This window comes from Myxocyprinus asiaticus, chromosome 19, assembly GCF_019703515.2.
Source record: "Myxocyprinus asiaticus isolate MX2 ecotype Aquarium Trade chromosome 19, UBuf_Myxa_2, whole genome shotgun sequence".
Classification (NCBI taxonomy): Eukaryota; Metazoa; Chordata; class Actinopteri; order Cypriniformes; family Catostomidae; genus Myxocyprinus; species Myxocyprinus asiaticus.
The window spans coordinates 14,654,820-14,660,961 of NC_059362.1; positions in this window are offsets into that span (position 1 = coordinate 14,654,820).

Here is a 6,142-nt window from a genome sequence, read left to right on the forward strand (position 1 = left end):
ACACTTTCCCAGACTTTCGGCTTCATCATACCACGTTGGTGGAACGACCTTCCCAACTCCATCCGTGAAGCTGACTCACTTTCTCTCTTCAAAAAACGGCTAAAAACACATCTTTTCCATGAGCACTTAACCAGTCACAAAAAATAAAATAATAATAATACTTGTTGCACTTTAATCTGTTTTGAATACTCTTTTGTAAGTCACTTTGGATAAAAGCATCTGCTAAATGAATAAATGTAAATGTAAATGTGAATAAAAATGAAAGCGTTAAACTTTTTAAATTACTCACATGCGATTAACGCGTTAATTCCGACTGCTCTAATATTTACGCAACATCACACAAGCAAGTATGCAGTTCTGCTAAAGATCATCAGGGCTATGATTTGGCCAAAAGTACGTGGTGCTAATATTCAGTACAACAGCCTGATTGTGAATGTGATATTGTTTTTGTACAAAAGCTTTACAAACAGCATACTGTTGTTAGTTGGTGTATTTCTTCTTTGCTAATGAAAATAGTTTCAAAAGAGCCACATCAGGATCAACCTTTGTGTGTCACCAAGCAACCCAGATTGGCAGCCTGTCTGGAAGACTGTGAACATGGACAAGTGGAGTAATACAAACAGTGAGGCATCCTAGTGCTGTTATATGAAATATTAACACTCTTGGAAAGCTGCTTGTCCAAATAGATTAGAGGACCAGAACTATCTGTTACTGCCAATAATGCTAATTATGTTAAGTCATTATGCATAAAGCAGAACTAAGAGTGTGGAGCAAGGACTGGTAAAGACAAACAAGACTAGGTGCGTGTATATCACCAGACTGCATTATGAAATGAAGCCGGTCTTACTGCATTGGATGTGCAGCACTGCATTGTGTCATAGTGGTTGTGCAAGAGTTTGTTCGCTTCTTTTATGCTCTCTTCTGTTTTGCTTGAAGTGCTGATTCAGCAGAAGCTTCTGGCATAATGCAAACCCCCTGATCCAAACACATACTCTCACTCTCTTTCTCTTTCCATCACCTTATGACCTCGTGCTTGCTAAATACAGAGAGCAATCATTTGCATATAATTGTTTTCATATAAAGAAAATGGGTTACCCATTAGGAAAGGGGAGTAATATGCTTGTTATACTTAAATTTATTACATTACAAGTACACACATCACTGTTAGTTATTTTTGGCTTATGTGAAATTTATACATTGAAGATCACTTATTGAAAGAATTATTCATAACATTTGAATAATGAATTGTGAATGATCTTTTCTTTCTTAACCTCCTGAGACCTGACCGTGACAGCTGCGTGCATTTTCCATTTCCCTTTCTTATTTATGACTAGTAGCACCTTATAAAAATGCAACAAAAATGCTTTTTTTTATTTTTATTCTAGAGCAAATAGTGGACAGCGGGACTAAGTTTTGAAATTGTAAATAATACCAAGCTATAGAAAGTCAAATTGTTTGTTATGTTTCCAGGAGTGATGGTTATTCATGTTTTTGAGATGTTTCAGATATTACATCTGAAATTAGCATAATTAGAATAATTCTGATTCAAAGTAATGGCCAGCATCATCCAATCACTGCCAACCATGTTAAAATAAAATTATACATTATAAATTCTGAATCTATGTACAGATTACCATTGTCCCATGTCTGCCAAACATGTTGAGTTGTCCGAACATCATCTGCTCTCCTAAAACTGACCTTTTGACTGGATGTTAAGCGTGAATGCACTTGGCTCCGTAGGAAAGCTACAGGATGCTCCCTTGCTCCCTAATTAGGGAATGACTTAACCTCCAGTGTGCTGTCTGTCTGCACTGGTCTCAGAACAGTTCGAAATGCACCTTATTTTCATCCTAACTCCATATAAAGCCTCTGAAAGCAACATTTTTCAGCTTTTTGATGAACCCATTTCAATGTGATAATGCAGAGTAAATAAAGGATCTCCAAGGAAACAATTTGCTAAAGTACACATTAGTGTACATTGTTTTTAGCAGTGTGGCGTTTTGCGATAAATCATTTTTTTTTTTTTTTTAATGGCATATCGGATGAAACTAGAGACTCTTTTAACTCAAACAGGTTTCAGAGTAAAAACTTAATTAGGTTTCTTACCAGATGTAGTTTTGTTGCCATTGTTCCCAAAGACAAAATCTTCTGTGGTTGGCCCCATCTTGTTTTGTAAAATGACTATGTTGAAAGTTAAAACCTTTACTGACAGCCCAGAGTCTCCTGAAGTGAGATCATTCAGTTTAAATGAATTTTAATAATGCGTTGCATATAGCAAATCCAAAATACATCGTCCATGCATGTGAATGCAGGGTCGCACAAGGTTAACTAAACTATTTATAGTCACTGTCACACTGTACAGTGACTATGTGTTAGTTCTTGTAGCCCATAGAAAACAATACAGCGGCTCTGCTGCAGCATTTCATTGACACACAACCAAAGCTTCATGAGTTTACTAGTACATATAGTCCTGACACACATTAAGATAAATGGATTTGGGGACTGGGCTTGAGCTCTGAAATACCACCCCACCCCCCGCGCCCTCCCTGAATAAAACAAGAAATAGAAAGACATTTTTGATACAATAATTGGTATAGGCGTTATGAAATATAAAAGTGGAGATTGGGAGGTGAGGGATGTCATAAGAATTGTCTATACATATATATATATATATACTGTATATATCCTTGGGATATGATTGGCAGGCCTAGATGAACAAGCTCCTCCTGAATTTACGTTTGGAACTTTATATAAAAACCTGAGCTTATCTAAAACTTTAGCACTGATATTTCCTTCAGAAAATGCAAATCTAGCTTACTCTTACAACCTCAGTCACACATTAAAAATGTAGTCTATTTGGTTATTTAGCATTCAAGCCCATTTCCACCTAATGGTTGATATAATCTGTTCATCGAAGGCCTCTGGCAGAGATATTGTAAAAATGTAAAAGTACCATGAATCTGTGCACACATACACATGAAAGCTTCTGAGGGTAGCTGAGAGAAAGAGCGAGAGAGAGGTGGGGTGAGAAAGCTCGCCCTGTGCTGCAGGCGAGTGCTAAAAACAGGCCTGTTGTTCCATGCTTTCAAGATCAATATGAGGATAGAGTAAGCTATGAAGAACAGAAGATTAAAAGACATATATCATACTTATGGGGCCATCACTCACTCTTGAGGGAATTAAGAATTGATTTGGATGAAAATATAATTGTTTTTGTGGGCGAGGTTGTGTTGTGTTTTTTTTTTTTTTGTGAGTGAAGTATGAAATATTTTTGCCATCCTTAATCTTTACCCAAAACATATTTTAAATAATGTATTATAAACTCCTGTTCATAATAAGTTCACACACATTACAATCACTCACGAACCCCATGAAATCACTTGACAAGCACTGTTTTGACATGTTGCCTATTGAAACAGGAAGTTTGGGCAGTGCATATTAAAGGGGTTGTCCCCTTTTTTCAAAAAGCCAATAGGGTATAGTTACATCAAAACTGTAAACCATGATTTGTTACTTGCTGGTCGGTTGCAGGTGGTATTAGGGAGATTATTGGACAAAAAATTATTTAGGGCAAGATTAATCATCAATATTTTTTGGTCCCGGAAAGGGAAAGGCTGCACATTTTAAGTAATTATTTTAAGTAATTTTGTAATTTTGTTCACTTTTAGAAGTAGGGCATAAACACACACATGCATTTACACACATACAAAAATGAACTGGTGACACTATAACAGAGCGATTGTTTTTTTATATTTAGTTGAATTTTCACTGTCCATTGCTGCTCATTTCTGCTTATTACGATCCATTTTCTTGACATTATTATTAATTTACTTTGAGTTATTACATAAAATTTTGATGTTTGAAATTGCTTGGTCACACAGCTTAGAACACTGCAGCCATCTACTGGCTATTATTGTCGTAACATGATTTTTTTTTTTTTTTTGGACACATTCTCATATTTGAATGCCAAAATTGAGAAATAAAATAATAATAATAATAATAATAATAATAATAATAATAATAATAATATTTTACTGATTTCACTTAAGGGAAAAAGACATCTGATAATTTCTTAAAAAAAAACATTACACTTGTACTGTAAGGGGTGCCTTTAGCTCTGATGTACCCTGCACTAGCATATAAATGGTTTCAGAGCTAATAGACGTGGAGTTAAAGATACAAGACTTCTATTTTGATTTCTTGGGGAGTATAATCTAATATATTGCTGAGACGAAACAGTTATGTACACTTTGACCACATGCACACTTGACATGGAGTCCTAATATATATAAAAAAAACATTGTTATTGCATGCCTTCATTGCAGTAATCATTGAAAGTCTAGTGTTATCTTTTCTAAACACATGCATACTCTAAACCTAACCATAAATCTAGATATTAGCTTGACAGTAATCCAGTATGGCTCTCTGATAAACACTTGCGCTTTTGGCTTCTCTTATGCATGATGCCCAGTGGGACTGAAGATTTGCTATTACAAGACTGACCCAAATTGGTCAGATCTCATTATAAATTAGCCTGAGGCTGCTTATGTTTGAATGAGGGAGGCGTTGTAAGTCCTAAGCCCAGATCCCTGGGAAGATCCTGGTGTGTTCAAAGGTAATGTGGTCATTTATGCAGAAAATAACCTGAATTAAACAGGAGTGGGACGCAAGTAATACTTTAGTTCATGAACTCCCATGCCCAGAGCTAACCAGCTAACCAGTAACTTTTGTGCTGGTATCCCAGAGTGCAATGTTATTTTTGTTGTTGTTTTTGTTTTTGTTTTTGTTTTTTAAAGGACCAAATAAAAGTCAAAGTAAAATAGAAGACATTTCAGTCAAACTTTACATAGTGCATTACTATTGTGTAATTACATGTGTAAGTACTGCTATATAGTTATGACATGTCCTTAATATGTAACTATACCTTGGATTTGAACAAACCTCTAACCCTAAGTATTAAATTCTTCCTGCACTGATTGTACTTCGGACATGAATGATTCATCAAATTATATGGTTTGTTTAAGAGAGGTGTGCAATTACTTTCATAAGCAAACAAACTTATGATTTTCACCTTGCAAAGGATAAAAAATAAAAGGTGAAAACATCCCATAATCTTACATTGAAAGAGGGACCCAATCTGGCTTATTTTTTCTTGCGCCAGAAAGAAACCATTTAGCAGTCACCCAAAACACCTACAACTGTAGTGGAGACTTTCGCATGGGAAAATACCATTCATATGTTCCACTGAATATTTAAAAATCAACTTAATTTTAGTCATGTGTAACATGTAATATGGACAATGAAAGTGTTACCAGCATTTCTAGATATCACATGATGAAAGTGTGAAGGGACACTGAATGCAGCACACACATGCTGATGAACCATGTACATGACCTGTTTCTTTTGTTACTAAATTGTGTTCTGGTACTTTCAAACCACAGTCAAAGCTCTTGGCTTGATCTCAGTGCATCCGCTTAATAATTATCTCCCTTTAAGTATCAATAGTCATAGAAAGGGAACTCTACCGGCCCCTATCAGGTGTCAGGTTGGGTATGTGTTTCAACAAGCCTTAAACAATGATAACCACAAAGATTGAACTAACAGGACTGCATACAAGGGCAACATCAATGTTTGCATTAAGTATCAGAGCTTTCCCATCGTTTGTTTGCTTAACTGTAAGGTAGATAAGACCAGCACTTTGTTAAAGTGTGAAATGTAATTTCAGAACAAGTGTGATTTATAAAAATACCAGGTCACTAACCCTACAAATTTGCCAACAGAAAAGATCTGAATCAGATCTGCTCTATAGTTGTATACGTTCAAAACAGGCTACTAAGAATTTACATTTTCTTTAAACTTCTACCTTCCACTTCATCCAAATCAGTGTCTTTTCCCAACAAGCTGCCAATATAAATGCATGCCTGTAGCTAGGAGAGCTCGTCAGTGTCACCAGTCTTATTATTTTGTCAAAAGCCCTAGTTACCCATGGTAACCTACTGGGTGACAATAACAAACCAAGGGGAAGACATTCACACATAACAGCCCTGGGGGCTCACGCACAGTCTTAGCTTAAAATCAAATGTTATTTGGGATTTTTTTGCAGGGTTATACAACATATTTTGAGAGTTCTCACATTTTTGCT